This window comes from Myotis myotis, unplaced genomic scaffold (genome assembly GCF_014108235.1).
Source record: "Myotis myotis isolate mMyoMyo1 unplaced genomic scaffold, mMyoMyo1.p scaffold_m19_p_13, whole genome shotgun sequence".
NCBI classification, from domain to species: Eukaryota; Metazoa; Chordata; class Mammalia; order Chiroptera; family Vespertilionidae; genus Myotis; species Myotis myotis.
The window spans coordinates 8,416,223-8,429,638 of NW_023416317.1; the positions used below are offsets into that span (position 1 = coordinate 8,416,223).

General features: G+C 48.7%; 1 protein-coding gene across 1 annotated transcript in view; it reads right to left on the reverse strand.

The window, feature by feature from the left end:
• The window catches only part of ATXN7 (ataxin 7), a 172,852-nt gene that overhangs the window by 6,439 nt on the left and 152,997 nt on the right, over positions 1-13,416 (reverse strand). The window contains exons 15-17 of the transcript XR_004971455.1: positions 12,960-13,048; positions 7,864-8,075; positions 23-88 (exon numbers count right to left, since the gene is read on the reverse strand). The gene's annotated coding sequence lies outside the window, so the exon portion shown is untranslated. The remainder of the gene's footprint in view (positions 1-22; positions 89-7,863; positions 8,076-12,959; positions 13,049-13,416) is intronic.

Here is a 13,416-nt window from a genome sequence, read left to right on the forward strand (position 1 = left end):
GTAATGGCCCAGTTTGACTTACCTTGTGGCACTCAGCTGGGGGGACGCCAGGTGATGGTGGCATGGACTGTAGAGTCTGCTGGATCTGCTAAAAGATTGGAATGGGGGAGAGGATGAGAAAATGAGTCAAGGATGATCCCAGGGTTTTTGAATGGGAACCTGGACAAGAACAGTTTTGGTAGAGGTGAGTTTAGAGAATAATTGGAAAAGGAAGAGGAGAGAAGTATGAGGCTTTTTTATTTAAGAGCATGTTTATATGCTGATGGGAATGATTCATTAAAATATTGGAGGGGAGAGAGAACCAAGATGGTAGCATAGGTAAATGCCTGTACACACTGCCTCCCACAACCACATCAAAATTACAACTAAAATACAGAACCACCATCCTTTAAAACTGCCTGGAAGCTGGCTGAATGGAAGGTCCTACAGCTAGAGAAGAGAGAAGCACCTGGAGACTGGCAGCACATCCATGGGTGTGGTTTTTGCTAATCGGGAGGGAGATACTCTCTGTGGAGGCCTCCCATGAGGAGCAAGGGCCCCAGACCCACACCAGACCCCCAGAGCTGGGAAGAGAAGTCCCTGTAACGATGGGCTGTAAAAACCAGCGGGGATTGGGGCTAAGTGACATGGAGGCTGCTGGAGTCGTGTTCCTTTTAAAGGGCCCTGCATCAACTTACAAGGTCCGTCCTCCTCTGAGCGCCCGTGCTGGGCAGCAGCTCTGGAGGACCCAGACACAAGGGGAGGAGCTGGATTGTCTGGCATCAGGGCAGGAACTCGGGGTTATGAGCCAAGGCCAACCTCAGTAAACAGGTTCCTGTGCTGGGACTGCCCCTAGTGTAGGGCTGACTGGCAGCCATATCTGAGTTTCCATCAGCGATGCCCTGTTTGCTCTGCCTAGTGATTCCCTGAGACCCCGCCCCATCCAATTTGCAGCCCCACCCCAACTTTGCAGCAGCTTTTCCATATGAATGGCCTGTCCTGGCTCAGGCTGCAGACTTTCCTAAAATCAAGCTGCAGCTGGTGACAGCATGCCCCCAACCTATAATAAAAGGTCCAAGACCTGGCACTAGTGCCAGCCTGCCTTGCTTCACAGCAGGTCTCGCTTGGGCACCTCCCTGGGGGCCCTAGAGCCAGTGCACCGGTGAACAGCTTCAGACCATACCAGATTACAACTCTACACATCCACAAGCGACACACTCAAGACGCAGACTCGGCACCAAAGCCCCACTGAAGCAAGTCCTGCTCCATGGGGGTGTATCTTCTGCACAGCAGCTCTCCCACTGTAGTCGCAGTTGGTCCCCACAGCCAAATGGCCTGGAGGTCAATTCCTCCCAGAGACACCAATAGCAATTAAGGCTCAACTACAACAAGGCTGTGCACACAGCCCACAAAGGGGCGTACCTAGAGTGCCCAGCTCAGGACACTGGGGAGGCTAATAAGGCACTGGGCCCTACAGGACACACACTACACAAGGCCACTTACCAATTCCAGGAGACATAGCAGCTCTACCTAATACATAGAAACAAAACACACGGAAGCACCCAAAATGCAGAGACAAAGAAACCGGTCATGAATGAAATAAATGGAACCAAGCAAACTACTGGATAGAGTTCAAAACCATGGTTATAAGGTTACCCAAGGATCTTCATGAGACTTTCAAGGATCTTAGAATGTCGACATGAAAAAGGACCAGTAAGAAATTAAGCATATAGTACTGAAATAAAGAATAATTTACAGGGATTCAACAGTAGAGTAGAGGATTCTGAGAAGAAAATCAATGATTTGGAATACGAGGAAGCAACACCCAATCAGAAGAGCAAAAAGAAAAAAGAATCTAAAAATATGAAGATAGTCCAAGGAGCCCATGGGACAACTTGCAGCGTACCAACATTCACATGGTGTGCAAGGAGGAGAGACAAGATATTGAAAACCTATTTGGAAAAATAATTACAGAAAACCTTCCTTACCTGGTGAAAGAAATGGACTACAAGTCCAGGAAGCATAGAGTCCCCAGCAAGACGAACCCAAACAGGCCCACACCAAGACACATCATAATTAAAATGCCAAGGGTTAAAGACAATCTTTTTTTTTTTTTTTTAAATATATTTTATTGAGTTTTTACAGAGAGGAAAGGAGAGAGATAGAGAGCCAGAAACATCGATGAGAGAGAAACATTGACCAGCTGCCTCCTGCACACTCCCCACTGGGGATGTGCCCGCAACCCAGGTACATGCCCTTGACCGGAATCGAACCCGGGACCCTTCAGTCCGCAGGCCGATGCTCTATCCACTAAGCCAAACCGGTTTCGGTGACAAAGAATCTTAAAAGCAGCAAGAGAAAAGCGGTTACATACAAGGGAGCGCCCATACGACTTTCAGGTGATTTCTCAACAGAAACTTTGCAGGCCAGAAGGCAGTGTCAAGAAATTTTCAAAGTGATGAACAGCAAGGACCTACAACCAAGATTACCCAGAAAAGCTCTCATTTAGAATTGAAGGGCAGATAAAGAGCTTCACAGACAAGAAAAAGCTAAAGGAGTTCATTACCACCAAACCAGTATTACATGAAATGTTGAAAGGTATCCTTGAGAAGATAAAAAATATGAATAAAATGGCAATAAATACATATCAACAATTGACTCTAAAAATAAAAAACAAATCTAATGAACAAAATAAACTAGTGAATAAAATAGAATCGGAGGCATGGAAACATGGAACAGACTGACGAATCTGAGGGAAGGAGGTGGGAGGTGGGAAGAGATTAACCAAAGATCTTATATATGGACACAATGGGGTGGCAAATGCCTGGGGTGGGGGGAACCGGATGGAAGGGGGTAGGGGGGACGTCTATAATTTTCTCAATAAAGATTTTAAGTGTGTGTGTGTGTGTGTGTGTGTGTGTGTGTGTGTATTAGAGGAGAAAAATATCTCCATCAATTGAAATAATTTGATGCCATTCAACATTCATTTATAAGACTGGAGTAAGAGGAATAATAATGGATTGGGAAATCCTGACCTGTTGCAAAGAAGAGAGTTAATGGTAAAGTATTGGAAGCACTACCTTAAAGGCCAAGAGAGTGGCTGTCATCAGTGCTGTACTGAGAGGGCATCCATGATTTGCCATGGGATCTGTGACCAGAGCTGCTTCGAAAGGAGTTTCCTGTGGGCGCTGCATGGTGGGTGGGAGGCTGTTAAAATTCTGGCTATGCCTAAAGCATTTGAGAGCATGTGCTTACGGATTTCTAAAAGTGCTTGTTATAAAACCTTATTAACAGTGATGATTCATTTCTTGAAGCAATTATAAATGTAAGTGCCCTTCACAGAACCCAGGATCCTACAATCTGTTAAGCGGTCATAGCGAGTGTACTGTTCCTGTGTCCATTTAAAAATTAGCAGAGCCCAGCCACGGTGGCTCAGTTGTTGAGCGTCAACCTATGAACCAGGAGGCCACAGTTCCATTCCCGGTCAGGGCACATGCCTGGACTGTGGGCTCAATCCCCTGTGGGGCATGCAGGAGGCAGCCAATCAATGATTATCATCATTGATGTTTCTATCCCTCTCCTTTCCTCTCTGATATCAATAATTTTTTTTTTAAAATAGTTACTGCTAGAGGGGAAAAAAGTAGGATTAATGTCAGTTTCCTGAAATAACCCTTTCCCTCAACCCCCACCATAAAACCACTTGCACGAAAGTGATCAGAGAGCAACGATGGCTGTTCAATCAAGGCTTGGACTTGCTCTTGGTCTAAAGGAGAGGGAAGTCTCCAAACACATCTTCCTTAGAATATACGTGTTGTTATCCTTTTACCATTTTAGCCCAACTGCCTAACATTAGGTGAGGATGACAGGTAAGCGATGCTAAAAGAAATAAGACAGGCTATCCAGTCCCTGTGCAAATGGGGAAACTGCAAACTCCAAGACCGCTGATAAGTCAAGTAGAATCACTTACCTTAGGATAAAGTAAAGGATACAGTTTTGAGGAGTGGGAGTCAATTTTTTTCTTATTTCTCTAAAAAATCATACATGCTCGTTGCAAAAAAAATTCAAGCAGCTTTAGTGCGATTGCCTTGAAGCTCCACATGCAGAGACAGTTCCTGCTGGCATTTTGATAAATGTTCTCCACATTCAGTCCTATGCGTTTGTAATTCTTAATACATACTGTTCAAGCGTAATTCTTGTCATTACAAATACTAGTAGAATACTTTAAAGTCTCAAAGTAACACTTTGGAGGTGAAAATAAAGTTGGAATCCAACAAATGTTTTTGAAATGAATGAGAACGCACACTGGACACGAGCTAGGAGAACTGAACTTGGGTCCTGCTCCCCTCACACCAGCCGTCTGATACTGGGAGCAAGTTCTTCCTACTTCTTCTGAGGTTCACTTAGGTCAGTGGTCGGCAAACTGTGGCTCGCGAGCCACATGCGGCTCTTTGGCCCCTTGAGTGTGGCTCTTCCACAAAATACCGACTTCTGCGCATGGGCCACGAAGTTTCCATCGCACTGTACATGCCCGCCCGCACGTGGTACTTTGTGGAAGAGCCACACTCAAGGGGCCAAAGAGCTGCATGTGGCTCGCGAGCCGCAGTTTGCCGACCACTGCCTTAGGTGAAACCACACAGTAGAGGGTAGTATACTTAGACTGATCTCTTAGTACAGTAACATGATTAGAAAGTTCCTGTCACAGAGGATGACTAAGGCCCCCTATGCCATGTTTTATAGGATAAAACAAGCATTTTAGAATGTTTTAATTTTTGATCTTATTGAACTGCTTTTTTAAAAACAAATGGCCCGGCCAGTGTTGCTCAGTGGTTGAGCATTGACCAGGAGGTCAACAGTTCAATTCCTGGTCAGGGCACATGCCCGGGTTCGATCCCCAGTAGGGGGGTTGCAGGAGGCAGCCCATCAGTGATTCTCTCTCATCATTGATGTTTCTATCTCTCCCTCTCCCTTCCTCTCTGAAATCAATAAAAATATATTAAAAAACAAACGTATGTTGTGCAGTAAGATTAAACAGAACACTAATTTCAAACCTTGGGACTCTGGTTTTGGTCAGTTAGAGTATTTTTAAACCTGATAAAAGGAAATTTCCTGCCTAGATCCTCATTTCCCACAGTGGGGGACACAGAAGGCTAAGAACTAAAACCAGCTGGTGCCAAAGGAGGCCTCTGGATGCTACCGAGTTGCCAACTGGTCACCTTCAGGTTGCAACTATCCCAGCCCCAAGATGTTTTCAAGGAAATAATTTATGGTCAACATATAAAAACTGGAAGACAATCAAAAATCACCTACCCACTGACCTGGCAACCTGGACAGATGATGCTTACACTGGGCCCCCTCCCAGTGGAGCAAATGGCTACACATGTTCTCCAGCACGTAGCTCGCAGGCCGCCCTGTCACCTCGTACTCCTGGCCCCACGGCAGCCGAGTGATGCTCCGCACTACGCCCCACATTGTGCGGTCATCATAGGAGAACTGAGCCAAGAATTCTTGACCCTCATCCTACTTCTGGTAGCTTCCATTTATATAGCTTGTGTTGTTGTTTTTTTAAGTCTTGACTTACTTTTTGGTTTTAGTCATGAGGAGCATAATATGAAAATATGATTATCAAACGATAAGTGAACTAAACACTTCATTGTGTTTGGTTCCTTTTCAGTATTTTAATTTACCAAGTAGCAGGCTTTTAGGAATGGACATGCTGTCTAAACACCATTTCCTGTTGGTAAGTATCTGCACTAACTTCAGCTGCCCCAAATGACGACAAGGACCCCAGTCGCAGCTGCTCACCGAGCACGTCCGCAGCAATGCACACGTGAGTTTATGACTGAACACAGTTAGTCCTCGTAACCCAGCCAAGCATTAACAGTAATTGATCGGTAGGTTACTGATCATTAGCAAATCAACTGCATAATTCTGAATTAATCCTTGATACTGTTTTAACCTATTTTTAAAGAGGGTTAATAGATGAGGGTTAATATCGATGCTGATAAAATGAGACCCTTGGTCTTTGACGAGTCTGCTTTTCTCAAAACCCTCTGGGTTAGCCCAGCTGGTGTGGCTCAGTGGCTGAGCGTTGACCTATGAACCAGGAGGTCATGGTTGGATTCCCAGTCAGGGCACATGCCCGGGTTCAAGCCCCAGTGTGGGGCATGTAGGAGGCAGCCAATCAGTGATTCTTTCTCATCACTGATGTTTCTCTCTCTCTCTCCCTCTTCCTTCCTCTCTGACATCAATAAAAACATATTAAAAAACAAAACAACAGAAAAAAACCCTGGGTTAGAGGCTGTTCGTTCATACACACTCAGGAATGCGGCGCCAAGAGGAAGTACAGCTTCCTAGTCCTTTGCTTTCTCTGTTGGTCAGTGCGTTTCCACCCTCATTCAAAACGCCCTTGCTTTGCAGCTGCTCACCACCCAGCAATACCACCAACTCACTGCTCACTGCCCACTGCCTTCCACTTACTCCCTCCCACCCACTCCAGATCTGAGGAGCTGGCTCGTCCTCTCAGCCCTGGTTTGAAACGGGCAACCTACACAGTAAGATGCCAGCTTCACAGCTCCTGAGCCTTAAGTCCAGGGCTCTTTCCCTCCACTGCGTGGTCTCACCCAGGACCCAGGAATCACAAGCTTTAATTTTGGAAATGAAACCTGGACTTCCACGCCGACTCTATACCCTACTCCTGTTCCTAAAAGTAGCCTGGCACTGTGATAGCGCCGGTGTCAGTCCCTCTTCACTGCAGGCCATATTGAATTGAACGTGGACTTTGCTCTGTGACCTTGAACAAACCACCTGACCTGTCTAATCGTACACAGTTACTTGGGGAAGGACCCAAGGCTAGTCTGGAGAGTGCCCACATGGCTCTACACACAGCCCCAGTCCTCTCCTTGAATTCTAAGTTAGGCATCACCAATCACTTAGCCACACACGCACGTACTCAACCCTTTGGCAGTCTTCCTACATAAGTTCTTGTAACTTCTCCATTCAATCAATACCTGCTGTTCCAATGATCCTGGGGAAAGCAGCAGGGCAAAAACAACAATAAAAACACCTGTTACCTAAGTGGGTTCACGGAGTCACCTGTCTAAATTTCTAATGAAACCATCTCAAGTCCATCCTTCTGTCTTCCCTGGTCCGATTTTTCCCTCTTTATATCAGTTCTCCATTTGTTTTCACCCAAATACTCTCTTCTTTAGGGTTTCACTGGGATTTCTTCTCTGTGGTCATGGAGGACGGGCTTCTTGTTTGTGAAATCCTGGAAATGGGATGTAAAGCATGGAGTGCCTGTGCCTGTAACTAAGTCCGACCTCGCCTGCTTGCTGCACGACAGAATTCGTGACAATGTGCTGGGGCAAGAAAAGCCACTTTATACAGAAAGCCATTGAGCCAAGAAGAGGGAGCACTGGGATCCTGAAGAACCATGTTAAGAAAGTACAGAACTGCCCTGACCAGTTTGGGTCAGTGGACAGAGCGTCGGCCTGCGGACTGAAGGGTCCCAGGTTCGATTCCGGTCAAGGGCATGTACCTTGGTTGCAGGCACATCCCCAGTAGGGGGTGTGCAGGAGGCAGCTGATCGATGTTTCTCCCTCATCGATGTTTCTAACTCTCTATCCCTCTCCCTTCCTCTCTGTAAAAAAAAATCAATAAAATATATTTTTTTAAAAAAAGTACAGAACTCAGGGTTCTTCTCTGTCAGTGGAAGGTAAAAGGGGAGGGGCAAGAGGTGATGGAGGACTACAGACACCTGGGCTCCAGCAGAGGTCTGAGCAAGGTGGTGAAACTTTGTTCTTAGTCTGTTGACTCTAGTTGATGTGAGTCCTGTCATGAGGCTCCTGCAAATCTTTGATAAACAATCATCATTTTTGTACATACCTCCCTTATCTCCTTCAGAGGCACTCTCTGGTAAAGGACTGTTTTTGTAGAACTCAAGCCACAAGCTGAATTCCTCTAATGATTAGCACGGCCACATGCAAGACGCTCAGAAGCATTATCCTGATGCTGTGGGAATAAAGCAGGCTTGCAAAGGTGGAGTCAGAGGCGGGGCACTTCCCTCTCATGCCTTTGTCAGAGAGAATTCTCAGAATCTGAAACAGAAAAAACAGGTTCAGCCTCGAGCACTGACTCCTGCTCAAGGGCCAGTTCAGTGGAGCAGGAGGAGGGGGCTCACACATTAGGGGAAGACGTAGCCCTCCAGCTTGGACCACTCATGGCCCTTTCCCCAGGGAAGGAAATGGAAGCATACAGCCAACAGCCCTGACTTCTAGCCACTGAACTAAGTGAACTCTGGATTGGCTGGTCAGTTGCTACAATCAGAATATGCTTTCTCGGACCATGACTGAGACTCAGAAGTATCGGCTATTCTGCCATAATTCTTCACTGGCTTAAGAATGCCAGCAGTTTCTCTGTATAGCGACCTGCTTCAATTCTTTATTCAGAACATTTCAGTGAAGCTACAACAGGTCTGGAAAACCTAAGAGGGAGGGGAGAGTTTCCTTTAAAAGTTTTTTTCTTTTTCTAGAGAGAGTAAGGGAGAGGGGAAGAGAGAAACATCGATCGGCTGCCCCCTGCATGCCCCACCCCTGGCAGGGATTAAGCTGAAGCCTGGGCATGTGCCCTGACAGGGAATCAAACTGACAAACCTTCTGGGCACAGGAAGATGCCCAGATAACTGAGCCACACTGGCCAGGCTAAAATTTCCTCTTTCATCTGTTCCCTTTGCCTTCAAACTGCAGATTTGTGTGTGTGTGTGGGGGGGGGGGGGGGGGGGATTTGTCCCTACTTGATTAAAGATTGAGTGTAATTCCGCCGTCCCCACCCCCACCCCTCCAAAAAAAAGGTTTCGTTAGAAATTTAGACAGTTGACTCCTTCATATCAATCCATCAACCCACTTAGGTAACAGGGTTTTTTTGTTTTGTTTTTTGCCCTGCTTCTTTCCCCAGGGTAATTAGAACAGCAGGTACTGGTTGAATGGAAAAGTTACAAGAATTGTAACTCTGCCAGGGGAAATAGCTAACACAGCAAAGGGGCCAGGAGGTACAGGTTGCTGGGAAGGTCCCTGAGATGATGGGCCAGGCTGAGAATCGAATGGGTTTCAGGAAAGGGGCCGTTTGGGTGACGAAGTAGCTAGCCCGGCCGAGGAAGGCTGAGGGCTGAGAGTTGAGCTGCATAAGCGTTGGCCAAGATGCCCTAACCTTTCCTGCAGGGAGTGTCCTGCTGATGCAGAGGCGCCCGACATGCTCGGACAGTGTGGCTGTCACTGGCCCTGAGATGGGGCTTTGCTGGGCGAGTGTTCAGTCATTTTAATCGGCCTGGAGTAACCGAACAGCTCTGCCCGCGAGCGTTCCTCTTGTCACGTCTGTGATTTGGAAGTTATAAAGTTCGTCGAGGCACGAGTTGGAACAGGGGCCCTGCATGTATCTTATAATGGAAGGACAGATTGGAGTTGGCCCATGCGTGTAAGGAGGGTTGGGGATGCTGTGTTGCTAGTTGATGAGGGGAAGTCAGAGCCAGCAGTCCCGCTCGAGTGGGGTTGGTGGTGTTCAGGAGGTGATGTGTTGAGGGTTCGAGAGAGATAGTGAGGACTTAGATGTTTAAGAGGTATGGGGAGGCCCTAACTGGTTTGGCTCAGTGGATAGAGCATCGGCCTGCGGACTCAAGAGTCCCAGGTTCGATTCCGGTCAAGGGCATGTACCTGGGTTGCAGGCACATGCCCAGAGGGGAGTGTGCAGGAGGCAGCTGAATCGATGTTTCTCTCTCATCGATGTTTCTAACTCTCTATTCCTCTCCCTTCCTCTCTGTAAAAATCAATAAAAATAAATTTTTTAAAAAAAAGGTATGGGGAGGACAATAAGAGGAGGAGAAGGCTGGGGGGGTGGTCACTGTAGACTCTAACAGTGATGGATATAATTCCAACCAGAGGTATAAGGCAATGGGGCATTAAAAAACAAAAAATGACAAGGGAGATCCTGAGGAGGACTACTGGCCAGAATAAAGGGTGAGGGCCTCCCAGGCTAAATTCTAGTTAAGTTAATCCCAAGTTGACTTGTAGCCAGAAGTTTATTTGGTCCCAAGAAAAGTCTATGAAATCTCCCTGAAGATAATAATCCCACGAGGTCAGCAACTGTGTTCAGTACTGGGGCCAAGAGGAACGGGGACTGCGAGTGAGGATAGGTTGTTCTGCGGTAGGTTGCTGGGTAGGGAGGGGGCTGGCGGGGCGGGGCTGAGAGACAGGGACCAGCACAGACAGGACAGTGAGGGGTGATGGGGGAAGCCTGGTTCATAGGGGGTTACGGTAAGGGTCCAGGGCTTACGGTTCCTCAGGAATTTGTGTAAGTTTGAGGCAAGTCGGTCCGAGGTTGACACTCCGGTACAAGCTGCTTGGCGTGGAGCCTGGGATGAAGGGGCCTTCTTCAGCTTGGAGGAGTGGACCCAGGATGGCCATCCCTGCAGCTGGGCTGCCATCGGCGTGGTCAGGAGTAGCCGGTGTGGCCTGTCCGCTTGGGCCTCAGCGTCCCTGTGCTGCAAGTTGCCTGGAGGAACACCATCTCCCGGCTCTGGTGGGGGACCAAGAGGAGAGTCAGGGGGAGGCCTGGGGAGAACGGGTCGGTGAGGGAGGCCGAGGGTAGGGAGCTGAGCCCAAAGGGCAAGAAGAGGTTGGAAGTTTCCCAGTAGGAAGGGTCTGCCATACATAAGCTCAAAAGGGCTGAGGATGGAGGGCTCGAGGGGTTGACTGAATGCGAATGAGGGCGAAGGGAAGTGGGGTATACAGATTTCTTGGGCCTCCACACTTCACTTAGTGAGGTGTTGCTTCAGGATTGAGTTCATTTTCTTGTTGCCAGAGGCTTGAGGATGGCTACGGATGTGTCGGCTCTAGCGGATCTGCAGGGCAGTGGAACCCCTTGGGCGACTTTAGAGAGGAAGGCCAGACTGTGTGACTGTAGGGAGGTGGGCAGGCCAAAGCAGGAAGAGAATGTTCAGCGAGGGCCTCACCCACCTCGGGAGCCTTTTCTGGGTGGTGGGAAAGCTTCTGCCCACCCAGAGGAAGTGTCTACAAAGGGCAGTAGACACTTGAAACACCTTCCAGGGGGCACGTGTATGAAACGAACCTGCCCGTCTTGACCGGGAACGTGCCCTCTGGCCTGGGGGAAGATGGGGCGTTTTGAGGGCCCCTGGGGAGAGGTCTGAGAGCAAGCAGAACATTGGCTGTGTATGTGCTCGAGGTGCGTGGCCTTCTGGTGATGGGGTTCAGGGTGAAGGGATTTAAGGAGGCCGCCATCCAGTGGAGGGAGCTGTGATCTGGGCTAGGACGGGGGTCTGCTCTTGGGGAAGGATGCTCTCCCGCGGCTGTGAGCCAGCTCTTCCCACGCAGCTCCTGCCTGTGAGTCGGAACATTTCTGCAGTGGTGCCGGGGTGTGTGTGTGTGTGTGTGTGTGTGTGTGTGTGTGTGTGTGAAGGGTGGGGACAGCTGCCTGTGAGTCGGGACTTTTCTGCAGTGGGGGGTGTGTGTGTGTGTGTGTGTGTGTGTGCGAAGGGTGGGGACAGCTAGGAGCTGGGGTTCTGCACACTGGTGTGTGGCTGCCCTTTTCGCCTCCCTGTCCGCCTTGTTGCTCCCTAGGGCAGGGAGTCCTGTATCAGATGGATGCCCCTGGCAATGGGTTATTGCTAGCACTTTGTGGGGTCTTGCTGCATGAAGGAGCTTGAGAACGAGGCTGGTGTTGGTGATCAGGGACCCTCTGGTTATGAGGAAGGCCTGCTCCGCTCAGATTGTAGCGTGAGTGGAGGATGTGAAAGGCAGAGGGGAGTCGGTATAGATGAGATATCTGGTCAGTTGCTAGAGCTAATGCTCAAGGGTGATAAGTTCTGCCTTCTGCAAGGAGGTGTGGGGGGAAGGGCCCCTAACCTATGGTCTGGGCGTGGGAGACAATGGCATAACCGACCACGCACTGACCGCTGTGTGCGGGCTCTGCCATCTACGAACCAGGTGTCCACTGCTTCGGGGAGAGGTGCATTGGTGACGTGTGGGAAACAGGCTGCTTAAACTCTAGGCAGTCTGGGCCCGAGTGCTGCTCATTGTCACCTGAAGGTGGAAGTGGGAGCCAGGTAGCTGGGCTCAGGGAGGTGCTGCGGCAGAAGGTGGCATGGGAGCTCCCAGGAGGGTGCGGTGAAGGGCCTGGAGTCTGGAGGGGGAAGGACAGCTGTGGTGGAGGTAAGTTCTGAGAGTGCACGTGGGGTGTAGAGCATCACTGGCTCGGAGAAGGTAACTGTCTGGCTTTCCTGGGCCAGAAGGGCCACTGTTCCCAGAGCCCAGAGGCAGGCGGCCAGCCCCTAACGGTGGGGTCCAACTGTTTAGAAAGACAGGCAGCGCCTTGAGGTCTGGCCCCGATTTTTGGCCCAGGATGCCAAGGGCGAGGCCCTTCCTTCCATCCGTGTATAAAACGAAGTGTTTGGACAGGTCAGGTTGTGAAAAATAAGAATAATGGATACCAAAGTCACCCACAGCCCTACAAGGTGAACGACTAATGTAACTGCTTCCATGAGCGACGGGAGCGGGGATTTATTGGAAAGACGCAGCTGTAAGAGTAGAAAGTGGGGCAAGAAGGGGGAGACGTTAGGCTTGGTTTAGGGGAAGCTTTTTGATTAGGACTTGAGAGAGAGAGAAGCGTAAAGACAAGTTTAAGGCAAAAGATAATCAAAATGCAAGAAAAAGGAAGATTTAAGTGCTTTAATTCTCTAATTTCGGCAATTGCACAATGCTGGGCCTCCGAAAATCTCTGATAGTTACATCTGGTTAAACTGTACGTTCCTAAGATGAAGGCCCCGTGACAGTTAAGGCCCTCACTACCTGGCGCCACTTCTCCAACCCTATCACCTCCTCCCAGGCAACTGCACCCAGAATTACTCTGTTCTGCATTTCTTCACACCTGGGCTTGCTGGGCTCGCTTCCTCTGGCCACAATGACCTCACCTACCTTTCAGCTGTGAATTCCCAACACACCAAGATCCAACACTACCAACCCCTTCCTTGAATCGGGATAGTCTCTTGCTTTCCTTAGGTCACCTGTAAGGAAGGGAATAGAAGAAAAAAGGGTAAGAGATTGAGGAGTTGAATCTTTTCCCAGGAAGTTTAAGGGGGACACCCAAGGGGAAAGAGGCGATCACAGGGAGTGTCTCAGGAATGCATCTGAGTAGCTGGTTGGTTCAGGAGGGAATGGGAAGTCCGTGGGCAGGGGCTCGAAGCGAGCCTGACTTCTTCACATAAAGGAAGGATACTTTCTACATAAAAAATCAGTTTCTTCCCTTATTTTAAACAACATAAATAATTTATAATTTATTAGAATGATTTGTTTGCAAATGATAACACCAACCAGTTTCTAGAGATAACAGATTATGTTCTCCTTTGAGTAATACTAAAATGCACTTGTGTTG